Genomic DNA, 12978 nt, shown 5'->3' with positions numbered 1-12978 from the left:
TGCTTAGCTAAGGGATTTGACACTTTGGCATTGGATGTGGGAGTATGAATAGGTGTCTATATACTAGGTACAGGTGGCTGGCTCATGCCTGTACTTCTAGCTACTCAGTGGCTGAGAGCTGAGGATCACAGAAGCCAGCCCAGGCAGAAAAGCCTGTGTGATTCTCATCTCCAATAAAGCACAAAAATATCTGATGCTGTTGCTCAAGTGGTAGAGTGCTAACCCTGAGCAATAAAGTTCAGGGACAGTGTCCAGGCTCTGAGTTCAAGCCCCAGGACTAGCAGGCGCTCACTCATGCGCGCACATTCGCAAGTGCGCGCACACACACACACACACGTGTCTTAACAGTTTTGTGAAGAGGACAGAAGCAGGGTCAGTGTACTGGTGTCACTCAGTGGAACAGGAGGAACAGTATGACTTCAGAAAGACTTGGCTTGGGGATCTTAGTCCAGCTCGTCTCAGCTCAGGCTAGTCACTTTTCTCTGAGCTCTGTAGAAGAAAGAACATTTTTGAGGGATTAATGGTGAAGATTTGAGGGGTTTTGTGTGTGTTTTTTTCTGTTACTGGGGCTTATACTCAGGGCCGTGTACTCTTGCTCAGCTTGTGTGCTCATGGCTGGCACTCTACCATTTGAGCCATGCCTCTGGTCCTATAGTGAAGGGTTGGATGGGAATTAGGGGTAGACCACACAAAGGTGACATCTGAGTACAAGTATGATCAAGGTGTACAAGCAAATTAAGCAGACCTCTGGGGTGAGGTGGAGGAACTCCTTAGAGGGCTACTGTAGTAAGCCAGAGAGCCACCACAGGTGGTAGCAAGTAAGTGGTGAGGGCTATGGACAATGGGGAGAGCTGGAAGGAACAGCCAGTGGCATTTGCTGTAGGAGGCACAGGGCGAAATGAAGTGTGTGCATATGAGCATTCTGGCCTCCATACCTGGAAGGAAAGAAGTTGTCCACAGCTGAGACAGGTAAGACTTGGTACACCTTTTGGCGGGGGGGAAGCTCAAGCTCAAGTTAGGAGTTCTGTCTTGGACAGGTTGGGTATGAGACAGTTGCTAGATAACCAATGTAAACATCAAGCACACAGTTTGATAAAACAGGCTGTAGTTAACTGACTCAGGCTGGAGATAAAAGTCGGGAGCAGTCACTGTAGAGATGTTGCTGAGAGCCACAAGACTGGATGAGATCACAGGATGTGAGCAGGGGTAAAGGTCAAGGGTGGAGCCGAAGGGTTGAAGTGGTCAGAGGTTGAGGAGGAACAGAGGGGCCAACAAGAGGTTTGAAGTAAGAGAGCACGTAGCCTAGAAAGTCAAGTAATGAACCATTTGAAAAGGTGTTGAGGGCTGGGAATCTGGCTTAGTGGTAGAGTACTTGTCTAGTATGCATGAAGCCCTGGGCTCAATTCCTCAGTACCACATAAACAGAAAAAGCCAGAAGTGGTGCTGTCACTCAGGTGGTAAGTGCTAGCCTTAAGCAAAAAAAAAAAGCTTAGGGACAGTGCCCAAGCCCTGAATTTAAGCCCTGGGACTGGCAAAAAAAGAAAAAAAAAAAGATGGCGATCAAGAAGGACAATGACAATTGATGTTGGCCTTGGATCTGATACAGGAGATAGGGAAGTGTCTCATATAGAGAGAGAGACATATATATGAACAGTGTGTGTGTGTGTGTGTGTGTGTGTGTGTGTGTGTGTGAAGTGGCTAGGTGTCAGTGGTACAGACCCATAACCCTAGCTATTCAAAAGGCTGAGATCTGCATATCTCCATCTGAAGACATGGTAGGTTGTCTTTGTATTAAAAAGCCAAGGACACTGATATGCTTATGCAAGCAAAGATGGTCTGCTCTTTAATAGCTGCTATGGGGGAGAGAAATTGGGAAAGAAGGTATCTAGATAGAATTTTCATTCAATTCATATTTGTTAATCTAAACTGTTTTCATTAAATATATATAAACATATTTGTATATGTGTGTGTTTGTGAGAGAGAGAGAAAGAGAGAGAGAGAGAATGAGTCCTGGGGCTTGAACTCAGGCCTGAGCACTGTCCCTGAGCTTTTCTGCTCAAGACTAGTATTCTACCACTTGAGCCACAGCTCTACTTCTGGCTTTTTTTTTTTTTTTTTTTGGTAGTTAACTGGACATAAGAGTCTCATGGACTTTCCTGCCCAGGCCAGCTTTGAACCATGATCCTCAGATTTCAACCTACTAAGTAGCTAGGACTATAAGGCATAAACCACCAGCTCCTGGAAAACAAATCATTTTTTTTTTGAGGGGGGGTCCAGTCATGGGGCCTGAACTCTGGGCCTGGGCACTGTCCCTCAGCTTTTCAGCTCAAGGCTAGCGCTCTACCACTTGAGCCACAGCGCCACTTCCAGCTTTTTTTCTTTTTGCTTATGTGGTGCTGAGGAATCGAACCCAGGGCCTCAGGCATACAAGGCAAGCGCTCTACCACTGAGCTACCTTCCTAGCCACAAACAAATCATTTTCAAAATTATCTTTAGTTATACAAAGGGATTTTAATTCTACGTATCAGTTTATGGTTACAATGCAATTTTGATCAGTGTCACCCTTTCCATCATTCTCCCCTAACATATTTTACTTTTTAAATGAAAAATAGGTATAATAAGGAAAAAGACACAGCAATTAAGAAAATACGTGAAGCGCTGGACACAGTATAAGTCTAACAAACATCTACTTCCTGCTGAAAGGGCTACTTGCAGAAAAGCAAACATCTGAGGGGTTTGTGTTATTCACCAAATCAGAAATGGATCAGAAAAACTTATTTCCATATGTATGTTTTATTTATTTTTGGGGGGGTCCGGTCGTGGGTTCTGAACTTTGGGCCTGGGCGCTGTCCCTCAGCTCTTCAGCTCAAGGCTAGCGCTCTACCACTTGAGCCACAGCGCCACTTCCAGCTTTTTTTCTTTTTGCTTATGTGGTGCTGAGGAATCGAACCCAGGGCCTCATGCAAGCCTACCACTGAGCCACCTTCCCAGCCCCATATGCATGTTTTTAAAAAATAACACTTCCCTAGGTTCATTGTATAATGCCTATAAATCCCAGCACTCAGGAGGCTCAGGCAGGAGAATTACAACTCAGGCCAGCCTGGGCAACATAGCACTATTCTGTCTGGCCTGCCCTCCCAATTAAAAATAGTGTTTTTCTACAGAAGAAATTAGTATTATCATACCCTTACACATTAAAAATGATACCATCATTTAAAACTTAATCTCTGTTTGTTAAGGTTTGGATATAGTGGGAGTATGTCCTTCAAAGAGTCATGCTGGAAGTTGGTCCCTGTGGAGGAGCACTGGGGTGGCAGAATCATTAAGAGGTGGAGCCTAGTGAAAGGTGATTGTTGTTGAAGGGAGGAGGAGGAGTGTGGTCCTCAGGAGAAAATAGTTGTCAATGGTCCCTACCAGAATCTCTCCGGCTTCCTGTTTCACCATGTGATCCCTCCCTTTCCCACACAAGCTCCATCTCTGTGCTTCTGCCAGTTTGTAAAGTAGCCTGAAGGCTCTCCCTCACTAAGCAGAGCAATGCTCTTGGCTTTCCACAACAGAGAGCTTCATAACCTTCTGTTCATGCAACGCTCCCAGCCTCAGATGCTGTATCATACTAACTGAAATTGGAACGATACAATATTCAAGTATCTAAGCCTGCCCCTGTGTGGTACCTGGTCACTAATTCTCCTGACTTGGAGTTAAAGCAGATCCCCTTATGAAAGAGAGACTGAGCTAGCTGTGTCACAGAAGTTCTAGCTTTCTGGTTTATCCAGTTGCTTCTGGCACCATTAAGCCTATTCCCCAACTGCTTACATTTGCTGACAACTGAAGGTTAATCAAAGTCTTGGTTAAGCTGGCTGTGGTGCTGTGATGGTATATGCCAGTAATCTTAGCACTTAAGAGACAGAGGCAGAAAGATATGAGTTGACATGGGATGCAAAGTGAGCCCTTTCTCAAAAAAATACATAAGCCAGGTGCTGGTGGCTCCTAGCTACTCAGGAGGCTGAGATCTGAGGATGTTGGTTCAAAGAGAGCCTAGACAGGAAAGTCCATAAGACTCTTATCTCCAATAAACCACCAGAAAACCAGAAGTGACGCTGTGGCTCAAGTGGTAGAGCACTCTCCTTAAGCTGAAGAGCTCGGGGATAGTAGTACCCAGGCCCAGAGTTCAAGCCCCATGACTGACAAAACACACACACACACACACACACACACACACACACACACAATTTTAAGCTAAAATATATTGTTCATGTGTCTAGCATACTAGGGTAAGCAGCTTTGTTTGGGCAGATTTTGTTTTCCAGTGCTGGGGATTTGAACCCAGTGTCTCACATACTGTACCACTGAGCAAGCAAGCATCCTATCACTGAACTGCCTTCCTGACCCTATGCTGGAACTTTTTCTTTTTTAGTTGTAGAGTTTAAAGTCAGGACTTCAGGCTTGTTAGGTGAGCTGTCTACCACTCGAGTCACTCAGCCCACTGAAGACTTTCGCTGCTCTTGTACTTCACATAAATGGAATTGCACAATATAACTCTTTCACTCAGTTTCCTTGAGTGCAGCCCTTTTACCAGTTCATCAAGCATTTTCCTATTATTTCACTGAGGGAATATGTTACAATTTTGTCCAATTCCTTCCTGATTGATAACAGCCCTCTTGATGATTTTCAATTCCCACCATTTGATAATATTGCCTGAATCAATAATTTTCCTGGAGGTCACCAAACTGATCAGACCCTAAAAGTTGGCCCAGAGTTATATCTTTGGAAAAGTGGGATGGGAGAGATGGAGATGGACCATGTGGGTCTGCAAGAAGGGAGAAAGATTGTTCTGTGCAGAAGATGCTCATTTCAAGAATACACAGCTACCCCTCTGTACATCCTCTTTATAACAACAACAACAAAATACACAGCTAGCTAGCACCAGTGCCTCATGCCTGTAACTCTAGTTACTCAAGAAGTTGGATATGAGGATCATAGAGCTAGTCTAGGCAGGGAAGTCCATAAGACCTTTATCTCCAATTAACCAGCAAAAAAACCAGAAGTGGTGTTATGGCTCAAGTGGTAGAGTGCCAGCCTTGAACTTAGGCCCTGAGTTCAAGACCCAAGACGACGACGACAACAACAACAACTACATACAGCTATGGAGCTGCATGTTCTGATTTTCTAGACTCGGGGTCGGTTCTGTGTACTTCTACTGTGAGGGAAGGTGTGCTTTCCCCATTTTACTGCAGAGCAGCTCTGGTGGATGATGAGTTCTGCTCAAGTCACACAGCACTGTGATAGCTCAGTGCTGTGGCAGACTGTCCTCTGGGCTTCCCAGACATTCTAGTTTTCTTGGGGTAGCGCAGGGAGAGGTCAAGGACAGGAATCCTCTCCTCTAGACAGCCGGAGGAAAGCAGGAAGGAAGTGCTCACTCAGGCAAGGCGGTGCATGGAGTTTTGAAACAGAGCTCAGCTGCAACTGCCCTTTGTACAGGCCAGTAAACCCAAGGGGAGGGAGAACATGCTGCCCACTCCACCTGTACAGAACCCAACACCTGGCCAGGGCCACTGCCGCAATGCCAGCTCTGCTCACATCACAAAGCCAAGATGGGAAGCCCAGCGGACAGGCTGGACGCAGGGCCAGATCTCCAGGACAAGCCCCTGAGGTGCTGACCCTCTCCCCAGGCCTGAGAAAAGTCCCTCTTAAAGCCATCACTTTGGGCTGGGAAGGTGGCTCCGTGGTAGAGCGCTTGCCTTGCATGCATGAGGCCCTGGGTTTGATTCCTCAGCACCACATAAGCAAAAAGAAAAAAGCCAGAAGTGGCGCTGTGGCTCAAGTGGTAGAGCGCTAGCCTTGAGCTGAAGAGCTGAGGGACAGCGCCCAGGCCCAGAGTTCAGGCCCCACAACTGGACCTCCCCCCAAAAAAAAAGCCATCACTTCCCTCCATGGCTGACATTTAGTGACATTCTTTTAGTCCTCTGTGGCACTTCAGAAACACAGCTATTGACTGGCTATATTAAGAAATGCCATCTACAGCCCACCCCTGGCCTGCCCCATGGGTGCACAATGACGTCCACCCAGTCAGGTCATGGGGAAAGAGGCCCCTGGTGGCCTCCTGGAGCCTCAACTGCTTTTCCTGGCACAGTCCCACCTTCTGGGCTCTGCCAGACAGGCAACTATGGTAGGAGTTCACTTTACGAGAAATGTAGGTTTAAAAAAGAAAAGAGAGGAGCTTGGCAGCACGCATGCCTCCTGAACAGCCAGTGTTACATGTGTGAGCTATTGGCACCCTACGCCGTTGTTGTTTTTTTTTTTGTGTGTGTGTATGTGTGGTGCAGGAAATCCAGTTCAGGGCCTCATGCATGCTAGGCAAGGGCTCTTCTTCTTTTTTTCTTTTGGTCATGGGGCTTGAACTCTGGGCCTGGGCACTGTCCCTGAGCACTTTTGCTCAAGGCTAGCACTCTACCTCTTAGAGCCATAGCTCCACTTCAGTTTTCTGTTAGTCAATTGGAGATGAGAATCTCATGGGCTTTCCTGCCTGGGCTGGCTTTGAACTATGATCCTCAGAGCTCAGCCTCCTGAATAGCTGGGATTGCAGGCATGAGCCCGGCTTGGGGCTCTGCCTCTTGAAGCATGCCTCTAGCCCTTGTGTTTATATTCTGTTTTCAAAATAGAGTCTCTCTAACTTTCACGATCCTCTGCCTCCAAAGTAGTTATGATTACAAACATGTGCCACTATACCCAGCTTTCTTATTTTGCTTTTAAGGATGAGTTGGTAATATACAATCACAGCATTTGTTTCCTTCTCCATTTAAACTTCGTATTGAAGCAGGATAGAGAGGTGAGATGGGGAAATTATATTACTTTCAATAAATACAAATGGGTTAGACTCAAAAGCTACATCCAGGAAATAGAGTGAAAAAGCAGTGCCCTCCCACAACACCTTCTTTTTAATGTTAAGTAGGAGATCAAGAGATACAAGAGGAGGCATCTAAAGCCTCATTCTTTCTTGAAACAGTAAAAAAAAAAAAAAAAAATCCAAGAAATCCAATCTTCTTGGAGGGATAAAGACTAAAAAGGGAAAAGACATCTGGCAGCCAAGCACTGGTGGCTCACACCTATAATCCTAGCTACTCAGAAGGCTGAGATCTAGGATCACCATGCAATGCCAGCCCAAGCTGAAAAATCAATGACACACTTGTCTCCAGTTAACCACCCAAAAGAGCAAGATGTGGCTCAAGCTGTTGGTAGAGCACTAGCCTGGAGCAAAAAAGCTCAGGGACAGCATCTAGGCTTTGAGTTCAAGCCCTAGGACTGGTTCACATTTATGCATGCATGTATGTATTTTACCTTCTGAGGCTCTCCTTGCAAAACACTCTGAAATGCTATTTATGCACAGTTTGAGCTGGGAAGCTGAAGGAACCCTTCTTCCATCCCCTGGTAATGTACCTACAATCTACATACCCATGTAGGCTTTGTGTTACAGTAGCTTTAAAACGCACTAGTTTTCATGACTAATATTCTGCCCAATTTATTAGGTCATCATCTCCCTTCATCAGTCTCCTGATACTCAGTACCTGAGTTATTCCCATGGAATTGTGTGGATGAAGCAATTTGACCATGTAAGTGTTCAGGTTTATTATGAATAGTACTGGATGTCTCTTTCATAAAACTTCCCTATGACCAAGTCCTTAGAAATGTCTCCTCCTGGGTGGATTACAGGCTCAAACTCCAACTTACAAATCCTTCCAGAAGACCAAAAGTTACTGTGACTTCCTGGGTGGTGTTGCTGACTCAGCGACATCCATTTCAGTTCCAGTTTTCTCAATGCAAAAGGAAGTGAGCGTTCAGTTGCAAATGACAGCATATTAAGAAATCCTAGATTACTGGCCCAATGTCCCCGTCATGGACACTCATTTCCTTTTAAAGGCACCAGTCAACCTGGTTCTTTGGCCATACTCAGATGCAAGCTGGAAGATTGGAGATGAACATAGAGAAGTCCCAGTTAAATGTGAATCTCCCATGGGCAAAGAATAGTTTTAGGTTATGAGTATATCCCAAATGGGCTGTGGGATATACTTACACTAAAAAAAAAATTATTATTTGCAGGAAATTCAAAGAAAACTGATCGTCTTAGATGGCATCTCATAACTTTGCCCCAGAAGAACCCCTCTTAACCTATGAAGTCAGGGGACAGTTAATCTAGACTCAGGGGACAGTCAACTTAAGCCTCTGCTCCTTTCTGGGGAGTGGGCTGTCCTGTTGACTGGGTCCCAGGAGTACAGTCCCCAGAGCCGTATTAGGAAAGCTGAGCCTGGCCTACAGGAGTGGGCTTGCTTGTTTTGTTGTCTGCTTATACTCGTGGGTAAAAGTTTGTTTCCTTTTGTGAGAGCCAGAAATATCCAGGCAGGCCTGGTCCCAGTAGGACTGGTGTAATAAATCCTGGCAGCATCTTCCATTCTGTCTCTAGAAAAGATTTCTAAGGCCCATTGGGAAGGAAAAGGAGAGACCTCAGTCCTTAAGAAAAGGGCAGGCTGGGGCCCTCAGTGGCTTTAAGTGAATGGTATGTCTGGGACAATGCACCCCATTTCTTGGTGTTGGAAAGGACTTTAGAGACCTGCTTGAAGACTCTGGATGGTTTTCCTGACTTCCCTTTGCTTGCTTAGATCTCTCCTCTCCATCAAAGAGCCTATTTTATGTCTACATATCTAGCTTCTAAAAAGTTCTGCAAGACAGGGTGAGGTGACTCATCCCATAATTCCAGCTACACTATAGGCAACAGTGGAAAGGATCACCATTCAAGGACAACCTTGACAAAAAGTTACTAAGACCCCCAACTCAATAAACAAGGCATCCACAGTCTCAGCTACCCAAGAGGCATATAATAAATGGTTTTTGGGTCTAAGGCCAGCTCATCAAAAAGTATGAAACCCTATCTTAAAAACTAACTCAAAAGCACAGCACTAGTAGCTCACACCTGTAATCCTATGTACTCATGAAGCTGAAATCTGAGGATCATAGTTAGAAGCCAGCCCAGGCAGAAAAAGTCCATGAGATTCTTATCTCCAATAAACTACTCAGAAGAAGCTAGAAGTGGTGCTAGGACTCAAGTAGTAAAGTGCTAGCCTTGAGCACAAATTGTTCAGGAGCAGCACCCCAGCCTTGAGTTCAAGCCAGAACTGCCCCAAAAAAAAAAACACCCTCAAAAAAAGGGCTTGAGGCATAGTTTAAGTGTATTTGCTCAGCAATCATGAATCTCTGAGTTCAAACCTCATTACCACCACCACCACCACCCCCACCCCCACACACAAAACCAGAAAAACCAGGGGCTGGAAAGATGGCTCAGTGGTAGAGTGCTTGCCTTGGATGCCTGAGGCCCTGGGTTCGATTCCTCAGCACCACATAAATAGAAAAAAAAAGCCAGAAGTAGTGCTGTGGCTCAAGTAGTAGAGCGCTAGCCTTGAGCTGAAGAGCACAGGGACAGCGCCCAGGCCCAGAGTTCAAACTCCGTGACCGACAAAAAAAAAAAAAAAAGTAAAAGAAAGTTCTCCACTTTGTGCCCAGCCCCTGGCTGTCTTGGGGCAGAGTTCAATCTTTTCACTTCTATCCTGATCTGGCACAGTTTCCACTGTGAGCAGAGGGTGTGGGCACTGACCTCCTCACTAGCCAGGGAAACCAGAAAGCTCTTGTCTCCAGGCCAGAGCAGCTATCTTCCCCACCTGGATGCCATCCTCCAGGCTCTCTCCAGGTCAGGTCACACCTGGGCCAGCTGGCTGGCAAGGGAAGAGCTGAAAGGAAAGCATCCTTGCAAAGCACTTGCTCAGTGCTGTACATCACATACACAGTTAGGTCCTACGACCTAACTAAAATGGTTGCCAGGCACCCTGTCAGTTGGAAAAATCTCTGCATTGTTCAAAGTGAGAGGTTGGACTTAAAAGGGGGCTGAACATAGGCTGCTTTGACTGCCAAGTCTTATACCTCTCCCCTCTCCCCCTTTTTATTTTTGTTAGTTGTTAGACTTGAACTCAGGGCCTAGGCATTGTCCTTGAGCTTTTTCCTCAGGCTAGTGCTCTACCACTTGAGCCAGAGCTCTACTTCCAGCTTTTTGGTGCTTGAGATGAGTCTCCCAGACTTTCCTCCCCAAACTCCCTTTGAACCATGATCCTCAGATCAAACTTCAGCTTCCTAAGTAGCTAGGATTACAGATGTGAGACATTAGCATTGGGCTTTGTATCTGTCCTCCTGCAGATTATACAGTACTTGCAGAAACAGGCAATCAAAGAAATAGTAATAGGTGATGAGGAAAAAAAAAAAAATCCTCCAAAACACTGGGGCCCTGTTCTGTTGTGCTTCTTGTCCAATGCAGCAGTGCCCCCTAGTGGACATAAAATTTCCCTAGGCTCTTCACATCATACTGATACAGAGAAGGTTGCTGTCAGGGTCACCAGACATCCTGTGATGCATAAGACATTTGAAGGCACAAGGTCAAGGACATGTCATTCTAGAACATCCAAGCAAAACCACTCATATAGGTGAAAATTCTGTTTGTAATTATTTGAGCCTGCTGGGCACTGGTGACTTATGCCTGTAATTCTAGCTTTTTAGGAGGCTGAGATTTGAGGAACAAGGTTTGAAGACATACAGATCTGAGAGGTTCTTATTCTAATTAACCAGCAAAAAGCCTAAAGCAAGTAGAACACCACCCTTACGCAGAAAAAACTAAGGGAGAGCTCAAGACCTTGAGTTCAAGCTCCAGTACACACACACACACACACACACACAATTATTTGGACAGAGAGCTCAACTTTAATTTTTTTTTGCCAGTCATGGGGCCTGAACTCTGGGCCTGGGCGCTGTCCCTCAGCTCTTCAGCTCAAGACTAGCGCTCTACCACTTGAGCCACAGCACCACTTCCGGCTTTTTCTGCTTATGTGATGCTGAGGAATTGAACCCAGGCCCTCGTGCATGCAAGGCTAGCACTCTACCACTGAGCCACCTTCCCAGCCCCCAACTTCCCAGCCATATCACTAAATATTTGGGAATTCGAGAAGCAGGCACACTCAGAGAAGTCTATACTTAATTTTGATCCACTAAGAATTATTTACTGTTGTAGAAAACCATGTCTCCTGTGGACTTTGAGTCAACATATCTCACCTCTATGGGTCTGCCTTTGTCACTGTGACATTTATAGTAATTCTAAGTATAAATTCTGACAGCTACCAGGGTATTTGTATGCAGAAATATATTCAATCATTAAATGTTAATTTCGTTCTCATTTATTTTGTAAGAAGTGTGTACTTCAACCAGGCACTGGTGGCTTACATCTGTAATACTAGTTACTCAGGAGGCTGAGGTCTAGAGGATGGAAGTTTCATGCCAGTCAATATAGAAAAATCTTCAAATTTTCATCTCCAATTAATCAGTCAACAAAAAAGGTAGCTCAAAGAAGCTGGGCGCCAGTGGCTCATGCCTGTAATCCTAGCTACTCAGGAGGCTGAGATCTGAGGATCTCGGTTCAAAGCCAACCTGGGCAGGAAAGTCCGTGAAACTCTTATCTCCAATAAACACTCAGAAAGCCGGAAGTGGCACTGTTGCTCAAGTGGTAAAGTGCTCGCCTTGAGCTGAAGACCTGAGGGACAGCCCTCAGGTTCAGAGTTCAAGCCCCATGACCGACAAAAAAAAAAAAGGTAGCTCAAGTAGAGCTCAAGTGGCAGAGAAAGAATGCTGACAGAGAGCTCAAGACCCTGAGTCCAAGTCCCAATACCCTTCCCCCTACCCACTCCCCCAAAAAGCCCATGCCAGACCATGTGAATAAAACACTACTAGATAATGGTGGTGCAGGCCTAAAATCCCAGAACTTAGGCGACATCAATCTCGTCAGGTCCAGCATAGTGAGACCCAGTCTTAAAAAAACAAAAGTAAGCCGGGCAGCAGTGGCTCACAGCTGTAACCCTAGCTGCTCAGGAGGCTGAGATCACGGTTCAAAGCCAGCCCTGGCAGGAAAGTCCATGAGACTCTCATCTCCAGTTAATCACCAGAAAACCGGAAGTGGTGCTGTGGCTCAGGTGGTAGAGCACTGGCCTTGAGCTGAAGAGCTCAGGGACAGTGCCCAAGCCCAGAGTTCAATCCTCACAACGAGGGGGTGGGGGCGGGAAGGAGGGGAGGAGATGTTTAACCCATAGGGAACATTAAGTTTTCCACTTGGGGGATTAAAATGAGGGAGAGTTTTTGCATTTTGTTTTTATTTTTTTATTTTTATTTTTTGAACATTGTTAGCCCCTCCGTTGTTTTCCCCCTACCATCCCCTCCCTCCCTCCCTTCCCCGAAGTACTTTTTTTTTTTTTGATTGTGATTAAGTGATTACATAATTTCTAAGTCACAAGTTCATTCTAACTTTCCTGGAGCAAATTGTCTATCACAGTCTGTAATATATAACAGTGTTCACATGTTATACACCATGAGTTTTTGCATTTTGAAAACAACAAATATCTAGAAATACAAGAGATTAAGCCTATTTTAAAAAATTTGTTCATTTGTCTTGCAGCAGTGGGGACAGAACCTACGGCCTTTTGCATGCCATGCATTTCCTCCATTACCGAGCTTTCCCTGCTAGTGAATTTTCAGTTAAGACACTGGTTCAAGGCAGGAGTGTTGTTTTATTGTTGTTAGAATATTTCCTTTGGTATGTGTTAAAAATCACATAAGAATATTTCTGAGAGCCAGCAGTGGTAGCTCATGCCTGTAATCCTAGCTATTCAAGGCTGAGATCCCAGGATGGTGGTTCAAAACCAGCCTGGAGGCTGGGAAGATGGCTCAGTGGTAGAGTGATTGCCTTGCATGCATGAGGCCCTGGGTTCAATTCCTCAGTACCACATAAGCAGAAAAAGATGGAAGGGGCACTGTGGCTCAAGTGGTAGAGCACTAGCTTTGAGCTGAGGAGCTGAGGGACAGCGCCCAGGCCCAGAGTTCAGGCCCTACAACCACCACCACCAC

At 45.6% G+C, this 12978-nt stretch overlaps 1 long non-coding RNA gene across 1 annotated transcript in view; it reads right to left on the bottom strand.

Moving 5' to 3' along the window:
• Positions 1 to 312: 312 nt before the first annotated feature.
• Positions 313 to 12978, bottom strand: part of LOC105984636 — a 27840-nt gene continuing 15174 nt past the window's right edge. Inside the window, exon 3 of the long non-coding RNA XR_001175003.1 lies at positions 313 to 489. This is a non-coding gene — a long non-coding RNA (uncharacterized LOC105984636). The remainder of the gene's footprint in view (positions 490 to 12978) is intronic.

This window comes from Dipodomys ordii, unplaced genomic scaffold, assembly GCF_000151885.1.
Source record: "Dipodomys ordii isolate 6190 unplaced genomic scaffold, Dord_2.0 Scaffold2, whole genome shotgun sequence".
NCBI lineage: Eukaryota > Metazoa > Chordata > Mammalia > Rodentia > Heteromyidae > Dipodomys > Dipodomys ordii.
This window is presented reverse-complemented; position numbering and strand designations above follow the sequence as displayed.